Below are 21,330 nucleotides of genomic sequence, written 5' to 3' on the forward strand. Positions count from 1 at the left end.
ATCTCGTTTATCTGCACAACTCCTTTTTTCTTCTATAAACATTTCCTTCACCTTATTTACATCGAATCCAGTCTCCTTATCATCGGCCTTGTGAAACCATACATTTTCCTCTGGTTGCTTCCTTTTATCCTCCTTGATATCTATGCCACTTCGCGTGACAATATTAAGACTAAGACCCTCCTCACACGGTTCAGATCTCATCATCTGGATATTTTGGGTAGGTTACATAGTCTGAGTCTTATTTTCTTGCATCTTCGTGATGAAAATAGGGAAATCAGCTATGACATCATCAATTTGGTGACAATATTGACATGACAGGTGCATTGGATTCTGACAATCTCATGCAAAGTGACTCGGTTCTCCACAGTTGTCACAAATGATCTAGCCATGACCTCTTCCAGCTCCTCCTCCTTGTCCTCTTCCTCATCCCTGAAAACCTCCACACTCTGTAGTTCCACCTTGATCCTAAGGATGCGCCTCCATCTGTACTCTATATGTTGGTGTTTTTTCCATCATTAATTCATAACTTTGTAAGGTGCATTCTTCATGACCCACAGACTTATAGAGTTACATAACAATTATTGCAGAATCTGCACAAACTTCTACAGTAGATGAAAATTTATATTCATATGATTTCCTGTAATCTAACAAATCATGCACAATGGTAGTACAATCGTACTTGTCTAAGCATTATTTTTAGGCTCCAAGGGAACATGACCTCCCCAAACTAGATAGTTTTGATACACTAGGTAATGATCCTTGTCATGACCCTAGCCCTTACATTTCAAACACCTCACTTCTGTGTGGACCTCATGCTGGACTTATTTTCCCTTCTTCAATCTCTGCAACTCCATATGCAGGCTATCCATCTGTGATTGAATCTATTGCACTCCCAGATTCGTATCCTGAATGGGTGAGGCTTCTAATTCCATCACAACTTCTAATGCCTCTGCCTATGTCTTGATCTCTTGCTATGATAATGGAAATCTCAAATGGGGCAATAGAGAAGCAATGTACCAGTCCTTGTGTTAGTCATCTATGATCTACATATTAGCCTGTTGCAACAAACATTTCAACCTCTGATCAAAGTCCCATGCAAACTCATTCACCTTCTGTTGGATCTCTTTGACCTTTGTTACTAACTAGGATTGCAACTTAGGCTTCTTGAATTCATTATTGAGCGCTTTCTTTGTTTCTTCAAGCATTCCAATTGGATGAGCTGAACAATACTCAATATACCAACTTAGTGCTCTATCTTGCAATGTTGTAACCAACTGCACTTTCTTCAAGTCATCATTTGTAATTTGATGTGACTTCCAAACAACATCTGCTATAAACTAGAATTTTTCATGGTCTTCTGTTCCCAAACCCCTGAATATGGGCATCTTCATAGCATTGGCCATTTTGAATAGTGGAGGTGGAGGTGGAGGCACAGGTGGAGGTGGAGGTGGAGGTGTAGGTGTAGGTGTGTGAGGCGCATGATATGGTGGAGGTGGAGGTGGAGTGGATGGATGTGGTATCTCCACGATACCCTGCTTCACCATCTACAACACACCTAGAGGTGTCCCCAGAACACTACTTTCTTCATCTCTATCAGACGCTCCTAAAAAAGGATTGTAGTTAACACCTGAACATAGATCTTTTATGAATTTTTTTCCACCTCATGTAGCTCCCGTTAGATCTCTTCTAAACATTAATTAAATGGCATAACCCTTTTCTCACACAATAAAATATTAATCCAAGTTGTCAGGGAATTTAGATACTTACCTCCTGGGCCTTTGAAAAATCATCCTTCAACTTCGCTATAACTGATAGATGTATCAATCGCAAACTTAGTGATGAAAACTCCCAAAATTCTATTGATCCAGTAATCAACAACCCTGACGATCTTGTTTTCTAAAGCTTCCATATGCCTTACCAACCTTGGAGTCCACATGATAGGGTTATCAAACTTCCATCTACCTTGACTGTCCACCAATTTAGATAACGACTAGTGTACTTCGCATGGAAAAGAGTAGAAGAAAATTGTGTGCTTATTTGTATTAAAGGTATCTATTAAATCACTCTTCCTTCAACAAACATGGATTCCTGTTCTCCTGGGCTGTAAAGTCATGCATCTTCTAATCTATCCATTTCTTGATTTCGTTCTAAGTTGGGAACCATTTATTCGACATCACACATTCCTAAGACAAATTTCGGTCCTAGAAACAGAACCATTTGTTGGCTAGAGTGGGTTTGGACCTAGGTTCAGAGTTAGTTGCATCAACAAAAAAAACTCTAAATTGTCAACCCTTTTGGAAACAGCTCGTGTAGTACAGGTTGCAACCTCACGAGAGGAAGTATTAGTGGATGACAGAACCAAGTTTCTACATCTAGAGGTCTATTTGATGGGTTTTTGTTACTCCTAGAGCTTTATTCCAACCTTTGCAAACCCTAACCCTTGAATTGTAGAAATTACAATAACGTATAGATAAGAACTTCTAACTATGTGTCGATTGATTTAAACATTCATATCATCAAGTAAACTAATAGATTTGCTACTGTCATGCATCAATTAAGTGCTTCTTAAGTTAAATTCAGAAATTAGAGCAAATACACAGAAAATGCAGAGGTAAATATAAAGTCACAGATACACAGATATTCCTCCAAAATAGTCTTTATTATGATCAATCCTTCTGTTATAGTCTATTTCTTCCCTGTGCACACAGCTGCAGGGGCCCGTGCACTCATCTGTGGACTTACCAATGTCTCTATGCACATAGCTATACGATCCTTCCCCTTCACCTAAGTACGGAAAATAGACTCTTCTACCTTAGATCACTTGCCCATATATAGATCTTTAATGATTAGCTTACTTTCTATGACTCACTATGACTCCTTTATATAGCTTCTTCCATTATGATACCATCATTCGAAAACCATGGGCAAGTCACAAAACATCTTAAATTCTAAAAAACTAAGGGGCTTTGACCTTCCAAAATCCCCTTTGACTTCTATGAACTTCGCACTCTGCTTCCTCAAAATGGAGTGACTTTACAAAAATAACAAAAACTATTACAAAATTTACCCCAAGGGACCCTATCCCAACACTCTTGTTAGTGATGAGAACTATGATGGATTCATAAACCGTAATATTAGAATGGATAATTATATTTAACGATACAAGCATATTTTTTTTTAATTTTATTACAAATATCAGTTGTTAAATTCTATGTAAGTAAATAATTATTTTTCGAGGGAAGGAGACTATATGGTATTTGCATGTGTTTTATTGTGGGTAGTATATGGACATACTATTGATAGAGAAGAATATAATAGTTTTATAGTAAATTTACTTACTCTCGCATGTGGTAAATTTCATGGGTACTAATGGCATTTATTAATGTATAAATATGATAATGGCTTTCTTTGAAAGTATTGAAGTATAGGTATCATAAGGAATTAAATTGATATTAGCATATAATTAGAAGAGCAACAAAAGGTTGCATAATTATTCTTTGCGATACATGCATAACCATGAGAATATCATAACTCTTTTGAATATTGTTAGGAATATGTAAATCAGGATGGATATAATCATAATACCTATAGAAACCCAACCTGGTTAGTGCTAAGATAAATTGTATTGTTATGGCTAGTAGATGGCATGAATGATGAGTATGAGAGTGTCCACTAGAGGGAAATAGATTAACCAGTACTCATAATTTTATTTCTTTCCATTTATAATTAGTATTATATCTTCATTAAGTCGGAAGAATTTATTCCAAGCACTAAATTTTTTATGTACAATGACACTTACCATTAAAGAAGTTACATAAGGTCAGTAGATAACTACTGCTAGTATGAAGAAAAATTTTTATTTCAAAGTAACACCATTTTGGAAAGAAAGGGGTGAGACTTATCACTCTTCATGAGTTGCACCTTTGTTATCAATAGGATAATAACAACCAACGAAAAAAACAAGGATTAAAACTAGTGATCAATAACACCCTACCTATATAATCTAGATAGGTCAATCGTTACTGGTGCACAAAATCATAGTGATAAGATATTATTAAGAAATTTTGTTTCCATGATGGCATAGTGGGGTTTCACTGAAACCAAATAAACATTTCCAACTTTTAGTGTTGGATTTTGGAGCGATTTTAGTCGCAGAAGATAGATCTAGCTAACTGAGACCATTGGTTCAAAAATGGTTGTGAACAAACTGGGCTAGCCCATTTATTCGACTAAATTCAAGTATGTTAAATGATACATGTCTTGACGAATCCTCCTTGGTTAAAGAAAAAGGTGTAGTAATAAAATGAATAACTGTAAGACATTGCTAGTAATATAGCCAGTATGAAAAAATTACAAAATATATGATGTTGGTGTGGAGAAAGTAAAATAGTTGTAAACGAGAGATAACACATAATTATTACATCATAAGTAATTATGTGCATGCACTATGCTATAACATTCTAAGAATTTAAATATATATATTTTTACATTAAACTCATACTTGAACTACAAGATTGTAGAGTTCCAAACTAAACACATGTCTTAATATCACAACTATACTATTAATTACACCATGAAGGGAAATTCAACACAAAACATAGTCACATGTATTCAACAACTATGGAAACTTTGTTGGATATAAATTAAGAACAAAACTAATTGAAATAATTCAACATCAACCTTGAGACGGTCTCAGTTCAACATTGAAAATTTTCAATTGTTACAACCATAGTCTGGTTTTTGGGACATAAGTGTTGTGCAAAGGAAAAATACTTTACAATAATATCCATCTCAGGATACGTACATAGGTTATAGGCCAGAGGCCATCCAGTTAACTCTAGCTAAATTCCCTAAAGGGTAACTTCAATATAAGGGTTCTTAGAAAGAAACCCTGTATAACATTGGAACCCTTTATTTTTATTTCACTCCATTCGAAATTGAACAACCAAGTCATGGAGAAACATGAGGATATACCAACTTGTAACATGATAATTAGAAATTATAAGTGGATGGATCTTCTCTACCAGGAGTAGGTGAGTGAGCAACAATTTTGCAACTACCTATGGCACATTCGCTTAAACAAAAGCGAGTACAATGAATTTTAGTATCAAATTCAAACCTTGAGTGGTTATCTAGAGTGATTCGTACTTGTAATGGTAGAAACTTCCCATACCTTTCATGTGGTACATTTAATGAGAGCCTATTAGAACCTTGAAAACATACACCAACCGTTTGGACTCTAAAAAGAAGTAAATAAATAAACGTGCTTAAAATTTATACAGAATAAGCGAAATTGGAGCCTTAGAATGAGGACCAGGGAACCTAGAGCCATGATGCCTAAGCTTATGTTAAACAGAGGGTAGTGCCAGAGAATTAACGACCCTATTTGAATAGTGAATGTATAGTTACCTAGTATTAGAATATATATATATATATATATATATCAACCTACTGGTCGACACAATCTGAGTTTAGTGTTAGACTAACCACAGGAATGTATACAGTGACCAAGGTAAAAACTACATTTTACTTGATGAATATGCAGAAGTGTTTCAGTGTATTACTCTGGTTGGAAAAGGGGCTCCCTAACATTCATTAGAGGGAACTCAGTGAAATTAAAGAATAGGCATGTGCTATAAAAAGAAAGAAAAATATTTTACCACACTATACTTACTGGTGTCCTATTGCAATCCTATGGAGAGGGAAAGGAGGGATATGGTGACCATGAGGTTGGTGGAGAAATCCTAGCTTCCAAGGCACTAGTAGTTTTCAATTCAACCATGTGTACCCACGACACATTACCACCAACAGGAGAATCAAATGAAGGGAGGAGGGTTCGAGACAAAGGATTAGGGTTCCAGAAGTTTAATCACCACCATCGCATGAGGTATGTTCGATCCTCAACATTTGTATCACTAACCTATAACCACCATGTGAAGGTCACATGGATTTGCAAGACATGTTCCATCATCATTCGCTACACAATTTTCACCACATATACCATCCTTTTTCGTATTCCAATAATTTATTTGAGAATGGAACAAAACAAATATTAGGTGATAGAATAAAAAGGTCAATAATAATAAATTGAGATAAAAGTATAGCATGTAACCCCATGGACCTCTATTATCCTCACAGTAACATGGTTAGACAAAAACAATATCTTTTAAGCCCTGTGGTTTGCCCTTATCATAGAGGGAAGACAAATTAAATTGGTTATGGGTTCTTCTCCCTAGTTTCTAATGTGTTGGTAGGGGGATAAATCTTCACAAGTTAGCAACCATAAGTGTGAAAGAAATTTGTTGCTAAAAAATGATAGGTAATTGTGATGACACTTTATAGACTAAGTATATCCATACAAATAAACATATATAACCAAATTATTGACCAAAAAAAAAATTGGAAAATGAGGTATGTGATAGGAATGCAATCATCCAACAGGTTTATTATATCCCATTCCCATTGCGGAATGGAAATGGGACATTATCTCCATGGATGTCATCACAATTTTACTAATAACCTCTAGGAAACCTGATGTAATTATGGTGGTGATTGAAAAGTTGAGCAAGGTGGCTCATGAGATTGAATGGAGATCCAAAGAAAATAGTCTTAGGAAGAGATGTTAAATTCACTTAACAATTTTCGAAGGAATTGTTTGCAAGTTTGAGAAAAAGGTTGAAATTCAACAAAACATATCTTCAATAAATGGATGGGAAAACAGAGAGGAAAAATAGGATCCTCGAAGACATGTTAAGGATGTATTTAATGCATCAGCATAAGAAGTGGGAGGACTATCTTCCACTATTAGAATTCACATACAACAATGGGTACCAAGAATCCATAAATATGAGACCATTTGAGGCATTTTATGGAACAAGTTGCAATACTCCTATCAACTAGAGTGATCTAGTGAATAACATCCTTTTTGGGCCTGAGATGCTCAAGGAAATGGAGTAGTAAATTCATATCATCAAGGAAAATTTAAAGGTGGCACATGATAGGAAGAAAATCCATGAAGATCAATGTAGGGTGAATAAATAGTTCTAATTTGGTGAACATCTTTATTTTAAAATCAAATCCAAGAAGATTTCCTTGAATATTGGGTCATGTGCCAAATTGGAACCATGGTAATATGGGCTGTTTGAAATCCTTGAAAGCATTCGACCAGTCGCCTATATGTTGACTCTACCTCCATCAGTTATAATCCATAATGTTTTTCATGTTTCTTTGCTTAAAAGATATCTGAGGGATTATAATCATATGATTGATTTGTTTATTCTACAGGTGGAACCAAAGGGAGAGTTCCAACCATAACCAATTCGCATACTAGACCGGAGGAATCTCATGCCGTTAAATCTATAAATAGTGCAAGTCAATGTGTAGTGGAGACACATTGGTCCTGAGGAAGCCACTTGATAAATGAATGAATCCATGAGGGTAGCATATCCCTCTTTGTTTTTTGGTTGGAGAAAATGCGTATATAATTTTAAGTACATCCCTCTTTGGTTGTTGGTTGAAGCAAATGTTTATATAATTGTAAATACTATACATAGTTGTACATATAAATATCCAAAAAATAGTATGTGAAATTATTTTGTTTCTTGTTTTGCATAGGGGAAGAGAACACTGAGGGCATTGTTCCCTGAAGAGGGAGTGGTTTATGATAGTCCCAACCTTGTTTTCTCTCATGAAATACAATGTATATACTTTTGCGAAAAAAAAGGTTTGAGTTAGGGGACACATATTTCATAGATGAGGAGGATTATTGCTTGGGATAGTGTAAGTTTCCTTGTTGTAGGAAAATTTCAACTGGTTATAATAGCCATTAAAGGTTGGTAGGTGCAAATTTTGATGGTCTGGTATTTTCAGGATTAATGAGGTTGCAAGAGAAGTATGCAAAACAAGCTACTTTGGAAAAAACTACAGAGCAGGAAGGATAATGAAATAGATGGAAAATGGACTGTGTTGATTGCGGCAGAAAAAGAAAAAAAAGGGTATTGGAAGTCAATCACTACACAAGACAGAACGATGAGAGGGGGATTCATCTAGCAATAGAATATAGTTCATCAAGCAACTGGAAAAAGAGAGAAAACATCAAGGGGATGGAGAGTGAAGGATTCCTTTAGAGATATGGAGAATAAATAGGGATATTTATTTTTGATTCGCGATATTGGTAAGAAGTAGATCAATTCTAGGAAAGGAACAATATCCTCTTCATTCCCTATATATTCAAAGGGTGAAATCTTATTTCTCCAGACTCCCTTGATGGTTAGAGTGGAGGGTTGTTACATTGATTCTTGAAAATAGGATCTTTGAATCCTTTCTTACTAGGTTCGTTTATGGTGGATTCTGGGACCCTTGAAGGGGGTGGAACCACTATGCTATTGTTTGAAGCATGGAGGAATATTTCTCTAGAATCCCTTGACATTCTTGGGTGGAGAGGAAGTCACTAGATTCTCTAAGAATACTAGTCACTGAGCTACTGAATGGGGGAAGAAGTTTTCCTCTAGATTCCCTAAGCTTTCATTTACTTCTATGATAGTTGGTGGATGAAGGTGGATGAAAGTCTAGATTTCCAGTCCCAACTAGCATTAAGTGTTTAAATCCTTTGAGAAATCCCCATAGTGTCTGGAATTTGGCTCAAGGGTGTAACGACCCCAAGTTGATTTCCTATGTAAATAAAAAATAAAACCAATTTCATGAGACACATATTCCAAGTTGAATGTTCAGAAAAACATAGTGATGGGTATCAATTGTAATTAATTAATGGCTATGGAAATTGGCAAAGGCATTGGAAAAGGCAAAGTGGCATTAATTGGCATTTACTTATGAAAATAAAGGATAATATAATAAAAGGGAAATGAAAGATCACATCTTTGAATGAGGATGAAATTGAAGGAAAAATCAAGGAAAAAGAAGAAAATAGAGGCCTCAATGATAAAAAGGCTTTTCAGGACCAATCTAGAACTTTCGTTAGTTTAACCTTTTGTTAGTTTTGGCTTGGATCTCTCTCCTATTCTGTCATTCTCTCATAATCTTCCACACTTTGGGAGATCTTGGGGAATTCTTGGAGCATTCTTGGAGCACCTTAGTAATCACTTGGATTGGAGAAAGAAGACAATGGAAAGTAGGAAATCATAAGGGAACAGGTGGACCAACAACTACATTTGGACTGCTTTGCAGGTAATAGGTTTTATTTGTGATTTCTTTGTTGATATTTTGATACATGGTAGATGCATGTGGTTTCCTGGTTATGTGTTGTCATTGTAATTGAGGATTTCCTGAATTAATAATGGTTTTAGCCTTTCATGTCCATTTCCTAGTTAGCCAAAATGTTGTGGATTTTTCCAGTTGATTGTTTCTGGTTGGTGCTCATAATTCCTTATGGTTGTGGGTTGCAACAAACACTCTTGAAGACCTCGAACAACTTGGGTTGAGTTACTAGTCCTAGAGCCAAAGTTTGGACAAATCCTCTAGAGCCCTTGGTGGGTTGAGTTACTAGTCCCTAGAGGTAGGTTGGACAAGCTCTCTAGAGCGCTAAAAGGTTGTGGTTTGAGTTACTGGTTCCTGGAGCCATGGACAACTTGGGTAGAGACCAATCTGGTTGGAGTTAGTGATGTTTGAGCATGAGGTGGAATCACTGGTTAAGGGTTGAGATAGTCTGGCCTCTATAAGCCTTGGTTTGGTTTTTTTGGTTTATTACATGAGATCCCACATTCATGCTTAGAATATGATGCGGTGGTGATTTGATGAAAGAGAGATTTGGTTCAGCCCAATCTATGTTCAGGTGGTACGTGGAAGTCCTTGACTTGGTTAATATCTTCATATGTTAATAAGAGATATTCTTTGATTGTGATTCATTTATATCTTTTGAAAATATGTTGGTGATATTATGGTTGGGTTTCCGTGGTTTATATGTTGGTTATTTTTTGGATTATACATTGTGCCTATGATGTGTATCTTCTATGGCTCTTTTCATGAAGTGTTGAGCTATTAATCAGTTGATGAATGTATCAAATAATAAGTGTTTTTGTAGCTACGTGGAGAGGGAATAGGGCCTTATTGGTGATTCTCAGGTGAATTTCAGACTTTTATGATCATATATGCATTCACAACTTGCATTTTACATGTTTCCATGTGTTTGACAAAATATTTTTTATGATCTCAATAGTTTAAGTCAAGTTTTCCTTCAAGATTGTATGTTTAGCTTGTTTTTCCTGTCATTAATGATTTTAAGAAGTTTCAAGAAGTTATGAGTAGTGGTCTGGATAATGACCTAGAATTTTGGCTCAGATCTAAGGACAACACCCTCTCAACTACACAATTTGGGTCATAATGCACTCAGGCAGGCTTGCAAGTGTGGTTGAGGCCTTCAACTGCATGGAGGCCTTTTGATGCATGTAGCTAGGGGTTAATTTGTGTGATAAGGATCCAAAACTCAAGGTTTGATCGCCTAGGTTAGTTCTTTGGCCCCTCAGTGTCTCTGTAGCCCTGAGGAATGTTGTGAGTTGTCATTTGTTCATCACTTATAGGCCCCACTTCTTTAACTTGATTTAGGTTCTCGATTCTTGTCATAGTAAATCTTTGTTTCATGTTTATCATGATAGGCTAGTGAAATTGGGTAAATATGGGAGGGGTAGTTATAGATTGGTATCAAAGATCCAAGGTTCAACACTTGGACTAGATGGGAAGAAGTTGTTTTTCATGCATACATGTTAGTTGTGTATGCGTTCTTGATGAATGCATTGTGATGTCCATTATTGCAGTTGTGCCATTATGTATAGGTTAACTATGTTGATGTTGATATTATTGATATATTGATTTCATTATATATTCATATTTTGTGCCAGTCCACATTTATTTCTCGAACAATCTAGCCTCCCCTAGACTTCACTAAGGTATGTGGATTATGTTTATATTTGATTTATCTGACATGGTATGTTTACAAGAAGTAGAAGATCAAATATGACAAGAAAAATGGTGGACTATAGTTCACGTGATTCACCCTTCAAATCTGATGAACAACGTGGTGATGTGTACTCACCTAAAATAGTAAATACATTGAGAAGTTTGAAAGCAAAGATCAGAACTTGTAAGGTGGATAATGATAGGACCATTCAGTCACAAGAAAGGCTTGCTAGATCATAGGAGAAGTAAGTGGAAGTTAACGCAGTCATCCTATAGAGTCTCTTATATTTGTATAGATAGGGACTACTTAGGATCAGTCATGGACATGAGAAAAGGACCATTAGGGAATATGGCAGTAGGTATCAATGAGGATATAGATTTTACATGGATGACACAATTAGATACATAAGCTTCTTAGATACACCTAACAAGAGGGGTAATGACTATGTGTTCGATTTTAGTTTTGGTTCAAAGAGACATCATCGTCATCACCACCACCATCTATATAGGAGGAGTGAGAAGTAGTACTTGCCAGAGGAGTTCGAGAAATCAAATACTCCTACATTTGATGGATAAATGAAGAAATCACAAGATGAAAAAGCATAGTTTCTTAGGATGAATAAGTTTTTCATATTTCGTGATTATTCAAAAAATATGAAATCCATGTTAGATACTTCTAGTCTTAAAGGAAAATCAGAAATTTAGTGGGAAGGTGTGAAGAATGTCAAAGGCATTTTGGAAGAGCAGTTGACTTGGAGAGTTCGAGAGACTTTTTAGGAATAAGTATCTATATGAAATATAATATGGTGGTAGGGCAAAGGAGTTTTATGAGTCAAAGATGGGATCTATGACTAGTGTGGAGTGTACTAGCAGATTCTTGGAGTTGTTGAGATATGTGCCTTATCTGAAGGAGGAGAAAGAAAAGATTAATATATTTATGAATGGGTTGTTGGTACCATTCAAAGGCAATATTGAGTTTAATGAGCCTAGATCACTAGAGGAAGCCATCAGAAAGTTGAATCACTGTTATGAGAAAACAAAGCACAAGACGCAGTCTAGGTAGGATTGGAAAGGTAATGAAAAGAAAAAAGGAAAGTGGGCTAAGAAGGGGGGAAAACATCAAGATATAAATGATAATGACAATGCATTGTCCTATGGGAAGTTCAATGTAGTAGATAAAGGACAGGGATTTTAGTCTAAAGAGAAAAACAATGTGATGATAGGAAGTCTTTGCATTGTTTGACTTGTGAGAAGGATCATTGTAGGAGATATTGTCCACAACATAAGGTTGGAAGACCACAAATTTAGAGTGCTCAGAAGGGAAAAACATTTGGGGGTGTTGGACAAAGTATTCCTCATATTTATGGAGCATTGGATACTAGGTAAATTGATCATCAAACTTCTATTTTGATTGACCTTGAATTTAAATATAGCTATATTAGTTGTGACCTGGTGGATAAGTGTTCCTTGAAAACATAAACGCATGCAGAGTCTTTGTCGGTGTAGTTGGCTATAGGTACTAAGAAAATAGTTCATCATTGGGTAATATATTGTGCATTTTAGCTCAACACTAATTCTACATCAATGCATATGAATGTGCTTCCGTTGGGATCACACAGTATGTTATTGGGTATGGATTGGTTGTACATTCACAAGACTAAGGTGGATTTATATGATAAGGCTATTGAGTTCTTGGATGATGACTGAGAGAAGAGAATCTTGTAGGGTAAAAAGAATCTTACATCAGTGAAAATGGTTACAACTATGCAGGAAAATCATAGTAGTAGGAAATGATGTGTATTATTTGCAGCTCATATTCCTAGTGATAAAGGGAAGGATGTTGAGGATTTTGAAGACTTGAAGAGGTAAGCACTGTTGCAGTGGTTTTAGGATATATTTCCAGTGAAGGTCTCATAGTTATTGCCTCATAGGGAAGTGGAATTTTATATTGAGTTGATGTGAGGAGAAACATTAGCATCAAAGGAACCTTACAAGATGAGCCCTCTGAATTTAGTGGAACTAAAGTTGCAATTGAAGGAAATTATTTACAAGGGATACATTAGGCTAAGTGTGTCACCTTGGGGTGCATCAATATTGTTTGTGAAGAAGAAGGATGGTACTCTTGGGTTGTGTATTAACTATAGGTAATTGAAGAAGGTGACGATTAAGAACAAGTACCCTTCATTGCAGATTGATGACTTTTTTTATCAGTGGAAAGGAGAAACAATGTTCTCGAAGATTGACTTGAGATTAATATATCATTAGGTACACATCAAAAAGAGTAAATATAAAAGAATGCTTTTCGGAACAGGTATGGGCATTATGAGTTTGTTATGGTTCCTTTTAGTTTGACTAATGCTCTAGCTACTTTCATGTGTTTGATGAACAATTTGTTGTGTCCTTACCTGGACAAGCTTGTGGTAGTATTCATTGATGACATATTTATATATATAAATAATGAGGAAGAGAATGCAAAACATATAACAACTGTGTTAAGATATCTAAGAGAGCATCAATTGTAGGCCAAGATTAGTAAGTGTAGTTTCTTTCAGACAAAAATTCATTACTCAGGGCATGCGGCTTCCACGGAAGGTATTAGAAGTGGACCCAGAAAAGATCAGAGATCTCATGAAGTGGGAAACTCCTAGGAATGTGGATGATGTTAGATCATCCATAGGACTAGAAGGTTATTATAAGAGGTTCATCAAGAACTTCTCATGGATTTCCTATCTTCTTACATCCTTGTAGCGGAAAAGGAAGAAGTTTGAAAGGACAGAGGAATGTGCAACTAGTTTGTAGCAATTGAAGCAGTTGCTTACAAATGCCCTAGTTCTAAAGATTGCAGATCCAGATAAAGAGTTTGTGGTATGTACATATTCTTGCAAGAGACGACTTGGTGGAGTTTTGATGCAAAATAGACAAGTAGTATGCTATGAGTCAAGGAAATTGAATGAGCATGAGAAATAATATGTGACTCACGAACTTGAGTTGGTAGTTATCATTCATGCCTTGAAGATGTGGAGATGCTATCTTCTTGGCAAGAGGTTCATCTTGATGAGTGATCATAGTGGGTTGAGGTACTTGTTTGACCAACCTAATTTGAATGGTAGGAGAGCTAGGTGGTTGGCTATGCTTAGTGAGTTTGACTTCGAGATCGGGTGTATTAAGGGTAAAGAGAATAGGGTTGTAAATGCTCTTAGCATAAGAGTGTAGGTAAACCGCATTGCAACCTTGAGTTCATATGGGATGGATTTATAGGAGTATATATTGTAGGCATGAAAACATAATGAAAATTACCAATAGCTTCAGTATATGTTACAGTAGTAGGATACATGTGAGCAAGATGTGGATTATCATCCCGTGGAAAATTCTTTGGTCAGATTTAGGGACATGATCTATGTGTTAGAAAAAAATGAGCTTAAGAAGCTTATCTTGTAGGAATTTAATTTCATGCCATATTCATCTCACTCGACATATCAAAAGACATTGATAACAATTAAGAAGTTATACCATTTGCCAAACCTGAATTAATATGTCGTTTATTTTGTTGTGAGGTGTTTAGATTGTCAACAGGTTAAAAAGGAGTGTCAACATATAACTTGTTTATTGTAGCTGATTCTGATTCCACGGTGTAAATGGGAGATCATTTCCATTAAATTCATTACAGGTTTGTTGAGCACATCGAGGAAGTATGATTCCATTATGGTTATGGTTGATAAGATGACTAAGGTAGCTCACTTTATTCCAGTGAAGTCTATGAATTCAGCTAGTGAGGTAGCTCAGGTCTTCATAAGGGGGATAGTGAGGTTACATGGTATTCCTAGGAAGATTGCGTCAGACAAAGATCCCAAGTTCACTTCTAGGTTTTGGAAAGAGATGTTTTTAGGTTTGGGAAATGGTTGTCCTTCAGTATAGCTTATCATCAGTAGCCAGATGGAAAAAAGAAGGCGTATAATAGGATTCTTGAGGACATGCTGAGGATATATATTATGCATCAACAATAGAAGTGGGAAGAGTATCTTCCACTGGTACAATTTGTCTATTACAATGGGTATCTAGAATCATTGAAGATGAGTCTATTTGAGGCTCTTTATGGGTGAATTTGTAATACTCTCGCCGACTAGAGTGATCCTATGAACAATGTATTGATTAGAATGAACATGTTGGTAGAGATGGAATAGGAAATGTAGGTTATCAAGAAGAATCTAAAGGCAACACACGACAGGCAAAAGGGTTGTGTGTATCAGCATAGGATATTTAAGGAGTTTCAGGTTGGGGAACATGTGTACTTCTGCATCAATCTTGAGAGGATTTCCTTGATGATTCGATCACCTACCAAGATGGCACCTCTATGTTGCATCCCTTTTGAAATCCTTGAGAGGATTGGACTAGTGGCCTACCGACTTGTATTGCCTCCGACAATGAAATTCAATGATATTTTCCATGTGTCATTTCTTAAGAAGTATGTCTAGGATGTTGATCATCTGATTGACTAGTCTATATCATAGGTGGAACCAAAAGGAGAATTCCATCTTAAACCTCAATGCATTTTGTAGAGAAATATGTTGATGCTCCTGAATCGAGGAATTGAGCAAGTGAAAGTGCAGTGGAAGAAAGTTTGGCTCAATGAAGCTACATGGGAGATGGTTGATCAAATGCAGGCTATGTATCCTTCTCTATTCACCGGTTGAGAGGATGTATTCTGCTATATGTTTTTATGTCATTTTTGGGTTATGTCTATATATGCATATGTATGTAAATATCGCTTCAAATTGTGATATAAAGCTCCAATAAGAGATATGGTGTTCATCAATTTAATCACATATATATTTATATATATTATAATGGTCATGGTATCAATAGTGTGATGTGATGTAAATGCTACATTGATATATGTTATAAAGCTCCATGGGAAACATGTCTTTTGTTGGTTCATAAGTGTCATTGAACACCAAGGATGGTGTTCCCCCAAGGCGGATGGGTTTGTAACAACCCCTAGTTGATTTCATATGTAGATAAAAAATAAGTCCAAGCTCATAGAACACATATTCGAAGTTGAATGTGGGGAGAAACATAATGACGTTTGATTAATTAAGGGCTATGGAAATTGGCAAAGGGAAAGTGGCATTAATTGATTTTTTTTTTTACAAAAATAAAGGAAAATAGGAGAAAAGGGAGATGAGAGGTCACAAATCTTCATGAGGAGGAAATTGAAGTAAAAATGAAGGAAAACGAGGAAAGTAGATGCCTTAATGATAAAGAGGATTTTGAGGATCAGTTCACAACTTTTGTGAGCTTAACCTTTTGTTCATTTTGGTTTCGAGCTTTCTTATATTCTCTCATACTCTTGCACACTTAGGGAGATCTTGGAGTATTCTAGGAGCATGCTTGGAGCACCGTAGTATTCACTTGAATTGGAGAAAGAAAGCAAGGGAAAGTAGGAAAATGCAAGGGAGAAGGTGGATCAATAGCTACAACTAGATTGTTTTGTAGGTAACGCGTTGCATGTGTGATTTCCTTGTTTATTTATGTATGCATGGTAGATGCATGTCGTTTTCTAGCTATGTCTTGTCATCGCTATGGAGGATTGCCTACATTAATAGTGATTTTAGCATTGCCTTGCCATTTCCTAGATATTCGTCGTGTTATGGGTTTTTCCACTTGATTGTTTCTAGTTGTTGCTCATAATTCCTTATGGTTGTGCGTTAGAAAAAACACTTTAGAATCCCTCAAACAACTTGGGTTGAGTTGCTAGTCCTGGAACATAGGTTGCAAAAAATGCTCTAGAGCCCTTGGCAGGTTGAGTTACTAGTCCCTGGAGATGGGTTAGACAAATTCTCTAGAGCCCTGAAAGGTTGTAGATTGGGTTTTTAGTTCCTAGAGCCCTAGAAAACCTAGGTAGAGATTGATTTGGTTCATCTTAGTGATGTCCAATGGTGAGGTGGAATCATTGGTTGATGATTGAGGTGGTTTAGCCTCTACAAGACCTAGTTTGGTTTTGTTTAGTTTTTTCCACAATATCCCACATTCATACTTGGAATATGGCACTGGAGTGATTGGATAAAAGAGAGATTTGGTTCAGCCCAATCTACGGTCAGGTGGTACGTGGAAGTCGTTGACTTGGTTGGTATCTTCATATGTTAATCATAACTATTGTTCTATTGCAATTCATGTATATTTGCTGGAAATATGTTGGTCATATTATGGCTAGGTTGTCGAGGTTTATATGTTGGCTATTTTATGGATTATGTGTTGTTCATATGATGTGTATCTTCTATGGCTCTTATCATGAGGTGTTTATTTGATGAATGTATCGACTAATAAGTGTTGTTACAACTATTTGGAGAGGGAATAGAGACATTTCGGTGATTCCTAGATGAATCTAAAACTTTTATGATCATATATTCACTCATGATATGTATATTACATGTTTCCATTTGTTTGATGAAATGTTTGTTATGTTGTAAGAAATCTAGGTCAAGTTCTGCCTTCAATTTTGTATGTTTAGTCTTGTTGTCTTATCGTTAATTATTCTCTGAAGTTTTAGGATGTTTTCCGCAGTGGCTTAGAGGTTTAACTGGAATTGTGGCTTAGATCTGGGGACTACACCCTCTAAACTGGACAATATGGGTCACAACCGCACTCATGCAGGATTGTGAGTGTTGTTAGAGGCCTTCAATCACATGGAGGCCTTGTCATGTATGCATTTAGTTGTTGAGTTGTGTGATAAGGACTCCCAACTCATTTTTTGATCACTTGGGGTGGTTCTTTGAACATTGAATATCTTTGTAGACCTAAGGAATGTTGTGATTTGTCAGTCGATGGTAATTTGTAGGCCCCTCTTCCTTAACTAGAGCTATGAGGTCAGGTCATGTCAAAGTAACTCTTTGTCTCGTGCTTACCCTGGCATACCAATGAAATTGGGAAAATATGGGAGGGGTGGCTACAAGGAGTGACAACTATAAGTGAGGACTGGTTGCAACTATCTATGGTTGTTTGGAGTGTTAGAGTGCCTGAGTCAGTTGCCCTAAAATCCTCAAGATAAGTGTTCCTACGTACTTACTTGTGTGTTAGTAATTGTATGTTGAATTTCTAAAATGAAATTCTAATATTGAGTAAAAGTATATGATCTCGTTCTAACATTGTAACAATGAATAGCATATAATTCAATTCCCCTACATGTTAAAAAGATTATGTTAAATTTCTTGTTTGAAAGGATGTGTTGCATGAGATTCTTGACTTTGTCAATAATAGCACACAAATGAATAGAATATTGTGCAAAGTTTAAAGGCATTGGAAAGATCTATAAGAATCTAAACTAAATCATGACAATGATTAATATAAGGGATTCCTTTATTACAGTATAATTCTTGCATGGAGGACAAATGGTGTTGACAGAGCCTATGTATAGTGTGCTGAATTTTTGGCTAGAAGTCGATTTTATAGTTTATGTGGCTTTGTGTTGACATTGAGGATTAGCTCCCCTATTAACTTTATTAACCTATGAATTTACATGAATGGATTCTTTAGCTTGTTGTGATAAATTCCCTAGTGTTGGGTTACATTATTCACTTGACTAGGATTTGGTTCAAAATATCTTTGTGCATTCTCGAGTAGAGAATGACCTCATAAGAAGGATTACCTTGATTTATAACCTTGTACCTTCTTCAATATGTATTTCTAACTAGTGGCATTAATACTAAACATTTTTAGTATGAAAGCCATCTCTTGTGTAGCATCTTACCAGTGCAATATTTTGTCATGTTCTTGCCTGAATTGTTAGTAGCTACCATGATGTTTCAAGGCGATAGTATCTTGTCCAAAATGGATGGTTTGTGTGTCCCTACTAATACTAAAATACACCTTGATCATTTAATAAGTTTCATAGTGTTGTTAGCAGGGTTGTAGTAAACCACAAGGTGCACCTTCATGTGTGATAAGAGAACTATATTCCTTTCAGCAATCCCCAAGTCCTTAGCAGGGGGCGGCGAAAGGTGGACAATACAGGCATGCTTAAAATTCCATGTCCCTAAATGGGTAATGGTTAAAGGCTGAGAAATTATCCATTGTGCACCTTTCCATAAGGCACATGCATGTATTCAAACTAAAACACAAAATTCCCTATTCCTTCGAGTGATGCTAATCTACTCCTGGCCTTCATAAGATCTCATTAATCTTGTGGACTTGGGAAGAGTAGTTCTAGAGTAAGATTAGGAGGGGTGGCACCAGTATGTACTTAATAAAACTTTAATCCCCATGGATAAATGTTGTTTTAGATCCAAATACTTGCAAAGCCATTGGGGCCAACTCATTATGAAATCGTTTCTTAAACAATGAAGTGTGCAGGAAGTGTCTAGATCTTCATGAATACCATAGGATTGAAGACCGAGAATATACTTGTGGTCTAGTAAGACCCCCATAAGTAGGCCATGGAAAAGCTCTACTATGAGCTGCATTACACCAAAGGTGGGCTGAGGCTCAGTCTTATAGCCTGAATGGGATAAACCTAATCCAAATAGTTTAATGAGAAACTCACCATGGAAGCCCTATATTGGACACCCAACTCTTTCCTTATCACAATTGGGCAAATGGAGGGGTAACGTGGTCCAACAAATACATCTTTGAAGGTTGAAATAGCAACACATAGCAATGATAGGTATGATGGGGTAATGCACTAGCTAGGCCTACAATGTAGAGGTAGAGAGCATCCCTATTGGCTAGAAGTGTAGCCATCATGAAAACAAATCTTAGAGGATCATACATTGTAAGTTAGAAGAGGAATCTTGCCTCAAAGAAGTGGGATGATGTGGGGTCAGGACATGGTGGCCTCTACATGATCTCGGTTGCAAACTCATTGGTGTAGAGTGAGCCTTAAGAGAAGTATTCCTGACGAATTATCCCAAAATGTTTACAATAACACGTGAGAAGGGATGTGTAGTGATGATAATTGGGATTACGTGGTGGTTTGGTACCATAGATGAGGTTGGATATATGGGGCCTAGGTAAAATGTGTCACAAGGGAAGGGATTGAGATTACATGTTCTATAGGTTCCTTACTAGAGGTTTCTTCTAGGAGGATTAAAGGGGAGCAGGAAAGGAGAATCATGATGGTTATAAGGCCGGGATGACATGTCTTGGAAGTCTCATCGTAGAAGATAAAAGGAAGAGGCAAAGAAAGTTTACCAGGACGTCAAGACTAGGATGATGTTGTGGAGGCTTAGTGCCATAATCCATATGCCCATGTGTTTTGACCATCGGTGGGGCATCATTCAAATAGGCGATGGAGATCACTATAGATCATATGACTTAGGTGATTTGTAACATCACCCCTCTGACATTAGCAGGGAAAAGGGTGGGTGGGTTGGGGTGTAATAGATAATAGTCGTCAAATGGGTAGAGGCAGATGGAACCATCTGATGGGGGGCTAAAAGCCCTATGTTGAAACAACGATTGCAACGTTGTTCCTATCAATTAATGGTCAAGCACATCTACTCAACACAGCCTACCTATTGACCACTGATTCTCCCCGCTGAATCATATCTGTCATATTTGAGTGTGCAAGGGACCCACTTCACATGGTAAATGTGGCATGCAAAGAGTCAATGTGAAACCACCAATGCAAGGGGGAATGATATGGATATATATATGACTATGAGTTTAATGCGCACCAACAAATATAATTAGAGCACGAAGAATGTATATGGGCAAATTGGATACAAATGAAATATACATATATCCCATTCTTCTAAGAGAATAAGAGGAATTGGATTAGTAAGTTGACATTCCACTAAGGAAAGTCATGTGGTCACATTTCCTCTATCACATGTTTTAGTTCACAAATTTTACTTCAAAGCTTAAATCTATGGAGGCGATATTGATAGATTTTTTTTTTTGTTTTTTATCTGTGTATCAAGTTCGTTAACTAGGACTCAAATTTTGATTTCTCAACATAGAGAAATATCATTACCTTTACATTTAATAATTCCTCTTCACAATCATTTTTCTTTCACATGTATGGACATAGAACAAGATCTTGAATGAATGATGATCATGGATGCTACTTGTAGCAATTGACTAAAATTTAGCTTACTTGATTTGAAGTGCATTTATTTTTTAAGGGATCAATAATCATGCATATTTTATTTTATAAAATTGGAACAATTCTACTGTAGAGTATATTTAGGAAGATTGTTTTGTGATTATTCATATGTAAGAAAACTCTATATATCTTTTTGTTATGAGCAAGGTTTTCAACCTACAATTTTTTTTCCTATGTAAAGTGCACGTTTTGAAGGAAGTATTTCCATATATTTTTCTATAAGTGTTCATTTAGTCTCTATAGTTTTTGTTATAATTGAGTTTTCTTTGATTTTAGTTTTTACTCACAAATAAATGATTATTTGTTATTCTTTGTTTTAAATG

Source organism: Pinus tabuliformis, chromosome 3_2, assembly GCF_031772625.1.
Source record: "Pinus tabuliformis cultivar Carrire ecotype Pingquan chromosome 3_2, CPIR1, whole genome shotgun sequence".
Taxonomy (NCBI): domain Eukaryota; kingdom Viridiplantae; phylum Streptophyta; class Pinopsida; order Pinales; family Pinaceae; genus Pinus; species Pinus tabuliformis.